At 44.4% G+C, this 18,552-nt stretch overlaps 1 non-coding gene across 1 annotated transcript; it reads left to right on the top strand.

Annotated features, from left to right (window-relative positions):
* Positions 1–2,132: 2,132 nt before the first annotated feature.
* Positions 2,133–2,265, top strand: LOC144822004 (U8 small nucleolar RNA). The gene has a single exon (XR_013608516.1). It is a non-coding gene; the product is annotated as a U8 small nucleolar RNA (small nucleolar RNA).
* Positions 2,266–18,552: the final 16,287 nt, after the last annotated feature.

The raw sequence follows: 18,552 nt of genomic DNA, 5'->3' as shown, positions 1-18,552 counted from the left end.
GTGGGTAAATAAGTGGGTCTGTGAGTAGCCGTATGGGTAAGTTGCTGTGTCAGTGGCTGTGTGGGTGAATGAGTTGGTGTGTAAGTTGTAAATGGATGAGTGAGTGGGTATGTGAGAAACTGTATAGGTGAGTGGGTGTGTGAGGGGCTATAAGGGTGAGTGAATTACTGAGTTGCTGTGTAGGTGAGTGAGTGGGTGTGTAAGTGGTATATGGATAAGTGAATGGATATGAGTGAGACTGTATAGGTGAGTGGTTCTATAGCTGAGTGAGTGAGTGCATGAGTTGCATAAGGGTGAGTGAGTGGGTATGTGAGTGGCTACATTGGTGAGTAAGTGAGTGTTTGAGAGGCGGTAATACGGTGTGGGTGAATATGTGCTTGTCTCAGTAACTGTTTAGGTGAGTGGGTACATGTGTTAGTATCTGCATAAATAAGTGAGTGGATGTGTGAGTATTTGTATGGGTGAGTGAGTAGCTGTATGGGTGAGTGACTCTGTCTGAATGGCTCTTTGGGTGTATTAGTGGGAGTGGGAGTGTCTGCATGTCTGGGTGAGTGAGTGGGTGTATAGGTGAGTGAATGGCTCTGGCAGTGGCTGTATAGGAGAATAAGTGAGGGAGGTTATGAGTGGCTGTGTGGTGAGTGAGTGGCTGTGTGAGGAGCTCTTTGGTATATAAGTGGACCTGTGAGTAGATGTATGGGTGAGTGGTTGTGTGAGTGGCTGTATGAGTGAATGAATGGGTAAGTGGCTCTAGTCATGATGAGTGGGTTTGTGAGTAGTTATATGGGTCTGGGAATGGGTGTGTGTGTGTAAGTGAGTGGGTACATGAATGGTTCTGTAGGTGATATAATTTGAGATGCCATCAGTGAAGTCACTGATCAAGTCATGAGTGATATGTGAGGTCATAAGCGGTGCATTGCGGGGGCGTAAATTATAATTAACTCAGGTAACTATAAATGCTGAGTTTCTATGGCTTTGTAAGTGTGTAATCTGAGCCAAACTATAACGTCACTCTAACCATTGTGGTTTTTTTGGAGTGAATTTCTAAGGTTTTGTAATGTGCCTACACTTGGGGCAGCAGCGCTCAACTACTTACCTATTTTGCGGTGTGGGATCGCAGTGTAAAATGCAGTTTACAACACCGGGTTACACTGTGTACCTAGGCAAGGGAAGGGGCATTGTTTTAGTTTGTGCCTCCTCCACGCAAAGGGCGGGACTAGGCCTTGCGCAGCCTTCGTCAAAACACATAAAGGTTGCTGTAACTTGCAGCTCAATACCTGCTTTCATCACTGTCTGTATTTCCATATTTCTTCTAAAAAGTGGAAAGGAAAAACAGAAATTCCCCCAAAATTTTTGAGAAGAGGTTGATTAACGATCTGTGTGTAACTACAGTTCTTGAGTATTTCTTTGTTGAAAGTGTATTTTCGAAAGACTTAAACATTTGAGTAAGCACTGACAGAAAAAAGCACGGCGTTTCACTGCACACTTGTATTTACAGGTGGTAGGCTTTAAGAGACAGCACACATCAAGTCTGCCTTGAAGCTCGCTGCATCTCATACAAGTTACATTGAAAGTAATTGTCGGGAAACAGCATTGCCGAATTTATTAGTTTGTTTCTATTACTCATCTTCAGATTTGTCTGTATTATATAATAATGTTAAAACAGGTATACGTAGAACTGTTGAACAAAACATAGTCGTAGTAAAAAAAACTTGAATTTGTCAAAGATTTATCTTCAGAAGTTTGCAAGATGGATTTTTCTCTGCCCAGCTAAGCTCCAGTAAAATTACTAATTCCAAAACTGACATTTGTCTGCTGTGGTGAATGTCTCTCTCTGGATTCTAAGATGGCTCTGCTGTTAGGCCAAGAGCAGCCATTGACCCCCCCCCCCTTGCCTCCCCATCTGCTTGAGATGCACTTTTATGTAAATAACCATCACACAGACTATTGGGAACCCCATAATAAGCAGTTTTGCAGACCTTCTTCAATGGTTACTGATAACGATAATGCTAAAATTCGATTGCTTTTCAGACTGCAGATTAGCAATGAAAAGTGCTGTTAAATGTCAATTGGCTTGAACTATGTTTCCCAAGATCAATTTACCTTAAGAAGTTTATGCTTATACAGCAACTGTATCGTCAGTGAGGTAATCAGTACCTGTTACTACTCTGGGAGGAACTTAATATGATCATAGGAGAGAGATGAGTTCATGATTACTATATCGAGCCCTTAGGTGAAGAACAACCGCCTTAAGATCTCCTGTCTGATTTTCACTGACAACCATTAAAAATATGTCAATAAAAGATCAATAGAATCTTTATTTGATAAATATCTAGGTTATAGATTTGTTTTCTCTACGCTTATGCATGTTGTTAAATAGTAGGCCACCAGGTATAATTACTTTATTATTCATCTGGAGCATGTATCAGTGATCCATAACCTAGACCTATCTACCTTTCATAAATTAGGAGTTCTTCACAGCCTTTTAAGTGTATAGTGAGAGTGCATACCTTAATCATCATGTGTTAGATGTTCTCATATGCTTGTCTGTCTTTCGTTTTGAGCGTCACTGGGTTGTGTTTCTCCTTTGATGCTGTGGCTTTATGCGGAAATGAAATTCTCTAGTAACCTGTATTGCAATTATGTTGTTACTTTCTCCCTAGCTACTCAGCCAGTGTGAATGTGTTGCCTGGAATGTTGGTGTGATGCACATGAATAAAACGTTTGGGTGCCTGGGACCTGAAGTGAGAAAGTTGAACAGCAGGCAGACTGCTCCTGGTGGGGCTATTTCACATGAACTTTACAACTTGTAACCAAGACTTAATAAATCAACTGAAACTACATCTTGTCTACTGAACTTCATTTCAATAAATTCCATGCAATATGACATCACATTCTGTCTGATCCAAATAGCAGTGCGCATGACGCTGGTGAGGAGCTGAGGGGTCAGTAACTGAAAGATCATTCAAAGGATAATACGGGAGAGCCTTGCTTATGTCAGTACAGGAACTCTTGCACCCCTAATGATGTTGTCACTGTAGCAGAAACCCTTATCATTTCCACCAGCTTTTCATCCCAATATGCCATTACCACTGCAGCATTAGACACCACCAGAATACTATCTTAAGTAGCCCTCACCACCAGCTCCTACCTAACAAGAACTTCTATTTGCTAACTTCATTTTTAGCATCCCCTCCCACCACCTAAATCCCTGTACTGGTCACCCAAGGACCGCAATCAATTAAACTTCATTTGCCATGCCATCAACACCTGTGCCTACCACCCCTTTGCACCCTCCCACCCCCATGTCAGCGCACCCCCACATAGCTGTAGCCTTGGAAGATGAGCTCTCAAGGATTAAAAGAAGGATTTACCAAACAATAATATGTTGAACTATGACCTAATAATGACGGTGGGCACTGTAGGGCTGCAGTTACAAGTAACCGCAATGAGACAGAGTCACTAAAGTGATGTACTCAACTTTTTTAAAACTGTGAAGCATGGTAACCATTTCAAGAATAACAAGCAATACACCTGCATTGTTTCTGTTTAGTAAACTACACAATAACAAATGTCCAAAGGAACTGACCCTAGTATAAGTCAGTAAAAGAAGAAAAGAGTACATTAATAATGACATAAACCAAGACAAACTACAAAATATAAGCAGTTCCCCCACATCCCACTGAATTGATAAGCTTATATAATCCAGAATTTAAATAAATATGTGCATTTCACATGCTACACACTTGAACAATGGGAACATCTACTTAAGATTGTACATATAAATAGTTAATAGCTGATCAAACTTCTTCATATTGAGACACTGATACTAATTCCACAATGCAGTATTCAAATTTTGTTTCTCGACTAAATAGTTTGAGCTCTTTTTGTGGAATTTTCGCAGTGAAAGTTCAGGGTTCCATTCCATTTTGTAAAATGTACTCTAACATCAAGACAACAATTTTACCAAAAATGATGTGTAATACATTTATCCGACATCGAGTGTGGTAAGCAGGGTTGGCCGTTCAACTAACACTGCCCCAGCCCTGCTTCCAACACACATTCCCAATCACACTCCACACTCCACATATTTCCACTACACTCAAAACCACACAATTGCTAACCGCATATTTCTACTGCACACCATGCCACATAATTCCACAACAAACATTCACTCCACATTTCTGTGCCACACAATTCCACAACTAACAATTCCAAACCAAACCACATAATTCCATTCCACACCACAAATGTCCACTCCACTCTATATATAACACATGGGTAAAAAACATTGTCAATAGTTCTTACTCTTGCAAATGTGAGACCTATTGGCACTGCACACAATAAATTCAGCTTTGCAACATGCCACATGAATCCACACCATATAATACCACTTCAAACCATCCCACATAATTCTACACACAACCACACAATTCAATGGCACACAATTCTACACTACACAACATAATTACACTCCACATAATAACACTCAGTGCCACATAATTACATTTCACATAATTACACTCTACTCTATACAACATACATACACCCCACATAAATGCACTCTATGCCCCATACAACTAATCAACATAATTGCACTCCCCACCATGAAACATAATTTCACTAAGCATCATTTCACACAACCCCACACAGTTGCAGGCCACACAATTCAACTCCACACATTTCCAATACACACCACATAATTCCACACCAAACAACATATTTCAACTAAACAACACAACTGCACAACATGACACATACCTTCAATCGACACCGCATATTTCCACATCATGCCACAATATTTAACAGCACACCTCATAATTCAACTCCACTCCACACCACACAATACCAGTTCTCTATAATTCCATAACACACAATCTCTCTCTAACTTATTCCAGTACACTTAATACCATTTAATTACTATCCACATAATTCCACAGCACACCATACCACATATTTTTGCTCCACAACTCCACACACATAATTCCATAACAAACAATTCCAATACAACCCATCTCTCCCTCGCATTTCCACCAACCCTATCATCCCTAACCCACACAACCACTGCCCCTCTAATCTCTCCCTCACTCTGCCACCAACCCCTCATCTCACAATCCCACTGCCACCTCTCATCCTTCCCTCAAGCTCCCTATCTCCTCCTCATACTGTCTACTCACACATGCTACCTTCCTGTACCTCCTTACACTGTTCACTGGTCCACCTCTCGCCGCCCCCACCCCTGGGTGCTTCTCCCACTTGTCTCTCTTACTCTCTCACTGCTCTCTCGCACTCTTCCCATCTCTCTCATATGGATAGCGGCAGGTCTTCAAGCACTGTGTCTTTCCCATGTCTTTTCAAGGTTTCTGTTCCTCAAACCACATTCTCCTCATCTTCTTTGGGTGTCTTCTGCGTATGCAGTCTGCTCTCCCCTCTCTCTCTTTCTCACACGCTCCTTCTGCTTCTCTATATGAAGTTCGTTCACCACCTAGTGCACAAACTACATATCCCTCTCTATCTTCCTTTCCATCTATTCTCTGCAGCTCTCACCCCTATTTACCAAACCACATAATTACACTACACAAATACATAACACACCACCCAATTCCACGCTACACAGTCCTAATCCTAACCACCTAATTCCACATCACACCTAATATATCCACTTCGCTATAGCTAAAGGGTGGGACCCACTGGCATCCCTAACTTAAGACATAACTGTAGAGTGATGTTGCACCTACCTACTCTAGTGAAACTAAACTTCCAATGACTAGACCCATAACTGCCAACTAAAAAGTTCAGTAGAACTTACTACTTACAAAAAGTATTTTATATGTGCCTAAGCTAGTGATGGCTTTTCATCTAACCACACCTAGATTAGCTGGTAAAAAAGTGCAGGCTTAAATCCCAACTGTTGCACACCAATGTAGGAAGCTGGCCTAGTATATGGTGCACACTTACTTAAGTGAAGCACCTTGCACTAATCCACTAACCTTTATGGTGACTTTAACAGTCTTAAAACATCATAGAAAGCTCTCTAAGTGGTAACAGTGGAGAGCAGCCTTCAGGCTTTTCCAGAGGGAGTGTTAAGCAGCATGTTTTACCATCTCTAATCATGTAGCGTAGGTTAAATTAAAAAGAACTACACAGTGTATGTATACAATATGGCTATTTATTAAACAACACTCACTTACACATTGGTATATCTCCTACCTGAAGATAAAAACACAAAGACACAGCAATAGTTCAATTGCGATAGGTAAGTAAGCACAAAAGACAGTGGTCTCTAGGGGAAGACCAAACCATATATTAAGAAAGTGGAATGCGAACTACGACTGAAGTTGGGACTTGGACCAGGAGACTCAGTGGAGCTGGAACACAAGGAACCACCCACGGTAAATACACAGGAACCCCACGGAGGCTGTGTGCAGAGTGAAAACACAGCTTCGTGTCCAGTAAAAGTCAATGGGGAAGTTGCCATTTCTGTTTTTGAGAAGGACCCTTCCCAGTGGACCCTGATAAAACCCTGTGGAAGACAGAAGGTTGGAGTGTCACCCCACCCATGAATACCCCAGGATCCAGGATACCTACACCAGGGAAGCCGGGTGCATAGTTGCGTAGTGATGTTGGAAACCACTGTAGACCACAACGGATGTCTTTAGGAAAGATGTAGCTGGAAAGCCTGTGCAAGTGTCTGGTGGAATCCAAGGGTGGATTTTTGAAGAGAAGAACCTGTAAGCAGAGAGGACAGTGTCTATGCCACTTGGAGGTGAACAGGAGGCACAGGAGAGCAATGCCCACCGATGATGGACGGTTCAAGTGAGTTGACAGTGACCTTGTTGCTCAAGCTGTGAGGACCAGGCAATGCTGAGGAAGACCAGTAGCTGTGCAAGAGCTGTCTCACACCAGAAGTCGAGAGAAAGGGGTTGCTGTCTGGCGGGAGCACCAACAAGCCTTGGCAGCTGCAACAGGAATGGAAAGAGAAGAAGGAGCATCATTGAGACCAGCAAGGTCCCAGGGACTCACCACAAGCAAGGGAGTTAAAGCAGGCCCTGAGCAAACAGGGGAGCCTACTGAAGCGGAAGACAACCCTCAAGCGGACCCACAGGCAGAAGGCACATGAGTCACAAGAGGACCTCAAGCAACTCATCAAGAAGGAAGGCCCAAGGTGCAGAGGATACAGTGAAGATGCTGTACTTGGCAGGATGAGATGCTGGAGGCTAGAGTTTCTTGTAGACCAAAGATCTCTGAAGTGCAAAGACAACACACCTTGGCTACATTAAGTGGACGTGGTGCACAGGGGTTTGGTCCCAGCGATTCCAACGTGGGATACCAGCCTCAAAAATGCTGAGAGGACAAGTCAGGCCTCAAAGGGAGTTACAGAACCAACACCTGTATTGCTTAGCCTTTGAAAGTCTGTGGGACGACAGGAGCAGCACACCGTTCAGCTTTGTTACGGTGCCTGCAGATGCAGGGGAGTGACTCCTTCACACCAAGGGAGATTACTTGAGGTGTCCTTGATGCCCACAGGTCTGTTAAAGATCCTGAAAGAAGCACAGTTACAGACAACAAAGAAGACTTGCAGAACAGCGAGACCAGGAGCATCAAGAGACTTCCTTGATGCAGTTTCTGTTCCAGGTGAAGTCCAAGTGTCCAGATGGTTGAAGAGTGACGTGGTTTCAGGCTTGAGTCTTGTCCCACAATAAATCTGGTACTCATCCACAGGTAAGTCCATAAATGCCCTAGAAAAGGGGTTAGGACGACTCTGGGGTCCCTCCCAGAGGAGGGGCTGGACAGAGGGGAGGATACTCCCATGTACTTTGTCCAGTTTTGTGCCAGAGCAGGAGCCAAGGGCTCCCTGAACTGGTTCAAACTGGAGTATGCAAGGGTACCAAATGTGCTCTTCAAAGCAGTCTGGTGGCGCTGGCAAGCACCCCCACCCCAGCCCAATACACTAAGCCCTGCCTGGGGAGGTTGTAACACCTCCCTGTGACAGAAAACCTATTGTTCTACCTCCCCCTGCTTGAGCTGAGCTCAGCAGCAGGAGGGCAGAATCGTGTCTGTGATCAGCAGCAGCACTGGATTGTTGTCATAGGATCATACTTCCAACATTGGAATCAGTGTTGGGGTTTGATTCCAACATGTTTGATACCAATCATGCAGCCACTATATAGTTAAACATTTCAGAATGACGGATGTCCACTATATGCATTAAAATGGATGACCACACTTACAAGGCCTGGAGGATCGACTCCAGGGTTTGTAGGGGAGTACTGCTCATGCAGGGGCACCCTCACACTTATAACCAAGCACCCTGCCTTCAGGAATAAAAGGCCTGCCAGAGGGGTGACTTATATGTTGTAAGTGTAGTGACCTCAGATATAAAGAAACATGGGGTATATTATCAAGGGGTTTTATCTCCGCTTTTTTGGCTTTAAAAGCCAAGAAAGCGGAGATAAAATTATCTCCCTATTACCAAGCTGTCGCTAACACCAGTTAGCGACAGCTAATAGGAGATAGCGACCATCATGGGCCCCACTTTGCATGTCAGTGATATTTATCACTAATGATATGCAAAGTGGGCGTGCCAAGATGTTAGCGACTGGAAACAGTCGCTAACATCGCTATCTCCTATTACCAACTTTTGGAGATATTTGCGCTAAGCGCGAATATCTCCAAAAGCTAACACCTGCCCTGAGCAGTTCTTAGCCATGTTATCCAATGGGAGGTGGATAACATGGCTAAGAGCATTTGCTCGATAATGCATGAATATCGCTGACTTTTCAGCGATATTCATGCATTGCGGGCGTTTTTTATCGCATTTGCGATAAACCTTGCTAATAGCAAGGTTTATCTGCGATAAAAATCGCCGATGTGCGGCGATAATTTTTGTCTCTAAACAAGTTAGAGACAAAAATTATCGCTAGTTGTTGGTAATATGCCCCCATATCTGTTGTGAGAGGTGCCATCACCAACTCATACAGGTTGCAATGGCAGGCCTGTAGGCACAGTTTGATAGGTCTCTCATGGGTCACACTACATGCTGTAGCTCATTGGAGACCCCTGGTGTACCAATGCCCAGGGAACCTTAGTACCCTATATTAGGCACTTACAAGGGTACACCAGTAGCCAATTGTGGGGGTACAGAAGTACTTACCATTGTCAATTTAGGGAGGAAGCACTGTGACTGGGGACCTTATTAGCAGGATCCCAGTCAGACTAGTCCAAAAAACATTCTGACACCAGCAAAAAGCGGGGGTAACCATGAAAGCAGATCCTACTTTCCTACACCTTTAATATTTCATTGTATATGGCATACAATAAGCGTTATTGACGTTGTTTTTGAACACCTAATAAAAAGTCCCTGAGATCCAGGTTGTCAGATCAAAGGGACAAGTGTTGTTTCACCTGAGACAGTGTTGAGGTTTTTAGCCAAACAAGGACCACATTCCCAACATTGTAAGTTGTCAACACCCACTAGTGGTCATACTGCATGTACCACATATTATGCCTACTTGTTTTAAAGCCCTCTGTGTTATAGAGGAACCGAGCCTGACATCAGTCCGTGTTTAGAGGCCAAACTCATCATCCCTTCCAATTGGGGTCAGATGAATTGTATGTGCCATTTCGCACCATGGTATCTCTTGTATCCTCACTGTAGTGTGTAAATTGCTGCCAATTGTCACTACAAGCAAATATGGAAATCTGGGTTGTGTTCAAATGTTTCATCTTGGCAAGTCCAAGACATGTTGTTTGTTGCACAGTCTTGTTCAGGAAAATTATTTGTTGTTGTATCAGGCATGCTCTAAACAAAGCCTTAGTTCCCTGAACCTGCCAGTCTTTTGTCCCGCAAATAGGTTTTACATCTTTGGTGTTCTTTAAAAAGTCAAAACCCTGTACAGACAGCTGGGAAAGAAAAAAAGAAAAATATATCAAACAATGTAAGACGTAGAGATGCACCACAAAAATAGCCAAAAAAGAACAACGTTCTGCACGACAAAGAGGTGCAGCAAGCGGATGCCGATCATACATGAATCATAGTGTTTCACAGAGTCTATTGGCCTGTCTCACCACCATTACTAATTTGATTACCCTTCCACTGTCAAGACCACCTCCTGGCTGTCTTTATTGGAGCAGCTACCTGGCATCACTGTGGATGATCAAGACAGATTAATAATGTCCCTTGACCATTGATATCACACATCATCTCGGGGTCATAAATTGTAACCGCACCAGCACATGTATATCAGGCCACACTGTCCCAGTGATTACACCAGCCTTGAAGAAGTCCATTCTACAGATGAAACGCGTTGTCTGTGGCGGTTTCCACTACACGTGTGTGAAAATGTACAAAAAAAAAGAAAAAAAGAACAGAAAAGAAGAAGACAAGAATCACCACCTTGCTCTTTTTATTAGGTATTGTTGTGGTGCATCTCTATGTCTTACATTGTCGCTTATAACCACTTTTTGGTTTATGCATCTTGGCGGCAGGTGCGTGTATTCTATGAACACCTTAATACTGATTTATGTTTAACGATAATATTTGAAACAAATTGTTCAGGTGCAGTCTCCAAGGTCTGCTGCTTTTGTTTCATTGCTACAAGCAAAATATATCAGCTTGGTGTCAGTTTTCTTTTCTTTGCTGGTGATGGTGCACGCCTACAATAATATGAGCCAGGGTCAGAAGTGTCATAACCAGAAAAATGCAAATGTTTCCGAACTAGCCCATTGAGTGTAATTGTAAACATCACATGGAATACATACTTTATTCAGAAAATGATGACCATATTGTTGAAAACAAAACATTTCATCATAGTTTGCTGTACCTGTATACTATTCAACAGATGAAAACACAGTTGAATTCTCTAAATCGTCTAGCGGTTCATCTACTGTATCAATGTCCACATTGTCAGAAACAGTACTGGGGTAATGACATCATTCAAAGAAATTTTGAACAAATACAGAATTTGTAAAAGCTCAGTGAGGACATACACATCATACAATACCCTATCCCAAACAATCCCATCAGGAACTGGAACAGCACTAATGTTCACCAGGGAAAGGTCTTTGTTCTCGGTGTGATAACGAATGTGGTTTAAGGACTATGTTCACCAGTTGTACTGCAGACCTTTCTGGGAGGATATGTCTATTCAGAAGCAGGAAAAACCAATCAAAAGGACTAGGAAAAGTAACGCAATTGTAATCCACAGATGTATCCATAGAGCAGGGTTCCCCAACAAGTAGCTCATGAGCTACTGGTAGTTCTCCAGGTATCTGTAAGTAGCTCTCGTGTGCAGCCTATTCAACTAAATTAGAAGCTTGTGCTTGGTTGAATTATTATATGTGTATTAAAATTGAGAAGCATGTATTCAAGATGAAAATGTGTGTATTTTCAGAACTCATAAGCTGATGTGTGGAGAAAAGTGATTGAATTTCCAAAATATATTTAAAGCTGATATTTGAGTGAGAAAAACCAAATGGTGTTGGGGAGATGATGTTTTTAAAACTCATTTTTTATTTTATTTAATTTAATTATATTGAAATAGATTTCTTACGAGATGAACAATTGTACATAATTCTGTTTGTAAACATAAAATTCTTGCATAAAATATTTTAAAGCGTAGTATAAAAATCACATTTAAAACAAAAATAGAACACATTTCATAATTTTGTACAATTTATAGCAAAGAAATGTATTTGGTGGACTTTTAAAAAATTGGTGGAGGAGGAAAGGTTATATCTAAAAGCTGTAGGTTTTGTAAAATGGTTTCAAGCCCCTACTACCTGCTTGTTTGAATATAACAAAGCAGCAGATATCCTTAGAGAACGTCCTCCCTATAGCCTGATCGACCACTGCGCTGTCTTCTTTGACATCCAAACAGAGAATAACACCCCCGTCATGCCAGTTCTCATCCCCTAAAACAGTTCAAGGCATGGGGTAGCATTGCCCCCCAAGTTCTCAAATCGCACTTGCTAACCACCCAGCAAGACTTGCCACTCGACGCCGAGCTGGTGGCCATTAACTACACACAATGGCTCCACATGGCACTCAATACCTTGGCCCACTCAAAAATGCTTCAGAAAACAGAAAAACACAATCCGCCCCCTTGTTCTCAGAGACTCTAAAACTGGAGAAACAAAAATGCAGGAACCTTGAAAGACGCTGGCATCGAGACTACGAGCTCGCAGAAAAAACACGCTACAAGGAGGCATTGACTAAACATAAGCTCTTACTGATTACAGAGAAAAGTAATTACTATCTCAAGCAAATTGAAACAGCACAAGACTCTGTTAAGCAGCTTTTCCATGTTGTGGCCAAGCTATCAGGACCAGGGACCAAGTTTCCCATAATCCCCACCCAAACTCTCTGCAACTCTCTGCAACTCTCAAGAAAAAGTCAGCCACATCTATGACAATTGCCCCCAGCAACGATCAAATCTTTCCCAACCCCATTAAAATCAGTTCCTTCGATGTCAATCTTACCCCTATTCTCTCAGAATTTAGCCAGGTCTCCTCAGATCAGATCATCAATCTTATTTCTAGTATGAAATCTGGACCCGCCACTGATCCCATCTGCAATTCGATGTTCAGGACAGGCATTTACCCCTCCACTTGGAAAAAGGTCGTCATCAAGCCATTATTAAAGAAAAACAACCTTGACCCCACAGAAACAAAAAATGATAGGCCAAATCCATGTCTCCCATTCCCCGCAACATTTTTTGAAAAGATAATGAATACGCAGCTGGCCCATTTCATCAATGAAAACAACCTTCTAGATGACACCCAATTTCGCTTTAGTAAGGGCCATGGCACTGAAACAACCCTCATCAAGGCTTCCGATGAAATTAGGATGATAGTTGATTGTGGGGGTGCCGCGGTCCTGGTGCTGCTGGATCTTTCAGCAGCATTCGACACGGTCAACCAAATAACCCTAGTCGACCGTGTCTCTGCCATCGGCATCAGAGATAGAGCCAAAGCCCTTCTGGCCTCCTTCCTATCTAACCGCACGCAACTAATTACTCTTGGCGACTCTAATTCCCCGTCTTTTGCACTCCCGTGTGGTGTGCCACAGGGATCATCCGTGAGTCCGACCTTGTTTAATATATACGTGTCGGACTTGGCGAAGGTTATGAAATCCACGGCATGCGACTAACGTCATACGCCGATGACACACAACTGGTGCTAGTGGTTCACAAAGGCGTTGGGGCAGTTGCGGCAAAGTTTCAAGAGAGAATGCTAGCCATTAGCGCATGGATGGCAAACAGCTGCCTCAAATTGAATTCAGACAAGACAGAGGTGATGATCTTTGGTAATCTCTCCCCTAGCTGGTCCCCCGCTTAGTGGCCAGCTAATTTAGGATCACCTCCGTCCCCCGTCACAAAGGTCAGAAACCTGGGTATTATATTAGATGACAAGTTGTCATTTATACACCACACCAACGCAGTTGTCGCCTCAACCTTTCATGTGTTTGTGTGAAGACAAGGGAACCCTAAAGGTAACCAAGGACCTAGGGTGACGTAATGTTATATTGGACAATAGTCCTTGTTAGAGCAAAAATATATAGGGAATGGATATAGAACACAATGGACTCTATATAGGCTACCCAGCCGGGTAGAAAGTTTAATATAAATTAATACGTTTCCTGTCTAAGGACAGTTGCAATATCCAGTAGGATACAATCCTGTATCCAAAGCAATACATAGAAGGTGTGACAAGGTGAAAAGGGTGACAATTTAAACACATTGATCAAAACAAAAACCCAATACGAGACATTCAGGCGAAACAGAGAAAAGGCTTGCTCTAAATTGTACGTAATGTGACAAGCTTAATACGTAGCATATGTATGCTGATGTTAATTAAAATACTGCGCTTGAGATCATGTCGTTAAAATAAACATTTTAACCTTACTGTGTCTCTATTTTACTCCTGTTGTGGACAGGTATGAGCGTATAACAAAAGAGTGTTCTCACTTCCCACCATTCCTGAGATGGTTCTAAGTCGCATGTTCTAGATTGTCTAATCATTGATTTTCTTTGCTATAGGACGAAGAGATAATGTGACACTGATTGCTAGTCTGGTAGGGGATTTTGGGTACTGAGGTGAGTTTTGGCACACCCTAATTTACTGATGTCCTAAGTCTCTGTGCACAGTTCTATGTTTGCGCAGAATCCCTGTTACATGGTGCCGCCAGCGAGTGTGGTCTTATTGTGTGACACTTGAGTAGTGCTTATATCAGTCTACGCCCCCCTCACTATCGTTTCCGGTTGACGATATTTACATAGGTTGTTTCAAGCTTGTTACTTCTCAAAGGTTTCTTCTTTGCATTACAACCCAGTTGTGCGTTCTAGTATTGTCTTGTGCTTCTCTAATACTGTTTCGATATGGCTGTGGTTGATAACCCGGCTCACAGTCGTGTAGTTGTGCGTAATCATTTGCAGGAATACCTCGTCTCCTTGAGGGACAGGCGGTGGTTTTTGTAGCCTCTGATGACGTGGCGTACCCATTTGAGTAGTATTACTCATGGGTTACATTTCCCGCAGTGGATGCTGTTTCTGGTGTTTTTCACTCGTATACCCCCGCTGATGCTCCTGCAGTGTACGCTCCATATCGGACGGTAGAAATTCCGATTTCTGTTTGGCAGCATGCCATTTGGTTTAAAGGCGCCCTCCCACAGGTTGTTACAGTGGTCAGACAAGGACCGTTGTCCATTCCAGGCGCTACTTGGCCTGTGTTGGCTGCTTACACTCCGCATCCTCAGGTGAGTGTTTTGACAGCCGTTCAGTTGCGACCCCTGTATGCCTCTCTTCGGTAGCAGTTATCAGGGGTCTGTTTCACTACCTTACTCGCAACCACCCGGGAGGGGCCCCGGCTGGTGCAGCGCACCCAGTTGGAGGTGGCGGACTCAAACTTAGTCCCGTCATGGTTAATGCGGTCATGGGCATGCGTCCCCAGGATTTAGAAGAAATGCCTTTTTGGCTTGCCGAAAAACTTGACCAACTGAAGGCAGTGTTCCCAAATACTAGTCCTGTTGAGAAACGCAGGATTCTCACTGTGAATTAGCGCCTGATGTAACTGAGTGTACAACTTGGGGGGTGATTTTTGCAGCAGTCTACACTCGGTGCTTTGAAACCCCGCCAATGACTGTTTTGCCTACTGTGATCAAGCGTGTTCAGGATGAGCACAGTCCAGAGGCAGCAGTGGAGTTGGGAATGCGCCTCGTGTGAGCGTTTGATATGGTACGTGATCTCGTCCTTGCTAATGTCAAGGGGGATGCTGTAAGTTGCCTTGTCTCTAATGCTCTGCGCGAGGTACCTGACGCAGACAAACCCTGTCAGTTGCAGAAAATTATTATTGAAGCTTATAAAAACGTGGGCCATAATAATTTAGGTGTTAAACCTTTCGCGGAGAAAGAAAAGCAACAGCAAGCTCAGCAAGGGTCATCTGATAAGGATGACCGCCCGAAAGTTCAGAAACAAAATTGGAGTAAGAACAAAAAGCAGGGGAAGCAGCAGCAGCAGAAACAGGGTTCCCGTACCGCTTCGCCTACACCTGCCCCTGTTGAGCCTAAATATGATTTGCGCAACCTCAGTACTATTTAGTCGCCTGATAGGTTTCAGGTTCCTGAACAACGTTCTCTTCGCTCTTTGCAGGAAACATCGGTAACTGCCACCGGTGGAGGAGGCGGCGGCAGAGGTCAAGGTGCCCAAGGAGCCGTGAGCAGCCTCGTAAAGCTGACAGAAAAGTCAAGCTGGACGAGTTACTGCGTCAAAGACACCAGTTTCAAAAGAAGAAAGTTGCTGCTGTAACAGCGAGATATGCCACAGATAGTGAGAACGCAGCTTCGGAATCTGACATGGGCTCTGACCCTGCTGGACAGCGCGGCAGAGATTACCATCATTCGAGAGGCACTGCGTCCACTACTGAAGGTGACAGCGACTGACCCTTTGTTGTTGTTGAAACAGCAGACACCAGAGTGGCTCCCCCTGACAGGCTTTATGAAATAGTCCTTGTGATTGAAGGTGACATAGAACGTACCATAAAAGTGGTATTTTGGGAAAATCTAACAACTACTTATGATATTTTCTTGGCAGAGGTCGACTGGCCCCCACCGTTTGTCTTAGCCGCTCCACAAGGGGAGGAGGTGATCCTCCCCGCTTTTTCGCACACTGTGCCGAAGGAGCAGGCACTGCAGTTTGCAGAAGATTGGGCTAAGGAGCTTGCGCCGGCGTTGTACCGTACTCATTGCGGATGGGACAAATTATCCCCTCGACATGAGATCTCTTTGCGGTCCATGCCACAGCCACAACCCCAATACCCTATACGGCATTAGGCGAAAGCCTCTGTAGCCAAGATCCTTGACCAATTGGAATATCAAGGTGTAATTGAAACGTCTGTGTCTCCAATGAATAACCCACTTTTTACTGTGACCAAACCCGATGGCTCGTACCGTTTGGTATTGGATTACCGCCACTTAAACTCACATTGTCGTACGTGTGCGGTGCAGAATACTCGCAGCTCTGCTCTAGTGGATAGTCTTTTTTAAAAATATTTTTATTTGCATTTTATTATTCAACAACATAATAATCATGTCATCATCGGTCATCACCCCCTTCCCTTCCACCCTCCACCCACCAAGCATCTTCATTAAAAAACGTACATTCCCCTTTAACTCTGGCCGCCCCAGCGAATATTTGTTTAGTTCCCAATCAGTATCGTCCCAATGCCTATCCATGTGTATCTTCCAGTGCCCATGTATGGACCCTCTCAGTCTTCTAGATTCAGAGGCCTCCATCCAGGCCATGGTATCGTCGCCACTTGACCCATACTCTACCAAATTTCTTAGGGCACCCCCTCGCCTTATAGGTGACTCTTTCAGCTGCCATTTACAAATCCAGACCTCTCCTCCATTCCTCCAGTTGCGGCAATGCAGCCACCCCCCACTTCCTTGCCACATTTCGATTGGCTACCGCCAGGACTAAGAAAATCAACAGTGGGCGTGCAAGATCCACATCGTTAGTCATGCCCAGCAAGACCAGCTTAGGGTCCAACGGCAAGGCAATCTCCAGTACCTCACCCAATTCTCTCAAGATCTCCACCCAGTAGGTCTGAATTGTGGGGCAGGACCAGATGGTGTGGTAGAAATCCCCTCTACTGTGGCCACATCTCAGACAGCTCGAGTCCCCAGCCCTCCCTATTTTGTGCAGTCGCTCCCTGTCAAAGTAGGTCCTGTGAAGGATATTGTATTGGATAAGCCTCAGTCGGGATTTAATGGCTACCTCTCTCGGATGCATCAACACCATATCCCAGTCCACATCATCCATTTCCCCCACGTCACCCTCCCACTTCCTCCTAAGGGTGCCAAACCATCAGGTATATTATTCATCAGTGTTCTGTACGTTAGGGAGACCGCCCTACCCGGGATTTGTTGCTGCAAGAGGCGGCCTTCGAGAGGTGCATATTCAGGGAGCGTTCCCACCTGGATTCCCTCTGCCCACCAGGCATGTCTCAACTGTGCGTATTTAAAGTACTGAGTCCGGTGTAGGCCGAATTCCGTCCTTAATGCCTAAAATGATTTCAGTGCCCCTCTTGCGATCACGTCTCCCAGTGTCGATATCCCTATGTCATCCCACCTCTGGAACCCTTTCAGTTTGTTCAGTTCTTTTAACCAGGCACAGTGCCATAATGGTGTCTGCCCAGTAGGTTTCTGCTCCCAGCCTATACTTTTGGTCGCCAGATTCCAGACTGTCAGGGTAGCCTGGTGGCCGGAAGCAAGCCCCCTTTCCCTTTGCCCCCATGTACGGGCTGCCATACCGCTTCTCTCCAGGGCGTAGGTGGGGTGCGTAGCGAGGGCGTGGAGCCAGTCATTAATAGGGACCAGGTGTTCTGCCCAGTAGTAGGCTTCTATGTTGGGGAGCGAGATCCCACCACTATACTGATGTCTGTTTAGGGTCGCCAACGCCACCCGAGGCTGTTTACCCAACCATAAAAAGGCTCTCAACTCTGCATTTATTTCCGTGAACACTCTATGTGGGAGGGGATAGTACTCAATCTGAAAGGCGTACAGAAACCGCTGTAGCGTCACCATTTTAAACAAGGCCGCCCGGCCCAGGATCGTTAGAGGGAGCATCGGCCACCGGTTTGCGTCTGCTATAAAGGTATGGACTATTCGCCCAATATACCTCTCATAGGAGCGGGCATTATCTAGTGTCACAAAGATCCCAAGGTACACAAAACCCTCGCTCGTCGTTTGCAACCTCTCGGGCAAGCCAGACCATTGTTTCTGGCCTCGGGGTGTAGGAGAGTAGGGTCTGCTTCCTATGGTCACCCCCACATTTTGCTTTTGCCTTACTGGTATTCGACTTAGATGTGGCTGTGGGCCTGCTAATCAGACCCACAGCCCAGATGCACTCTCTCTAAATTCACACCATGTACTCTAGGTACATCCACAATTGGGAATTGGTTCACCTTGTCAGCCCCTGTAGAAGTGTACCCTAGGTACTCAGGGCATAGGTGTAACCAAGGCCTACCAGGGGCTGCAGCATGTATTATGCCACCCCT

Source organism: Lissotriton helveticus, chromosome 2_2, assembly GCF_964261635.1.
Source record: "Lissotriton helveticus chromosome 2_2, aLisHel1.1, whole genome shotgun sequence".
NCBI lineage: Eukaryota > Metazoa > Chordata > Amphibia > Caudata > Salamandridae > Lissotriton > Lissotriton helveticus.
This window is presented reverse-complemented; position numbering and strand designations above follow the sequence as displayed.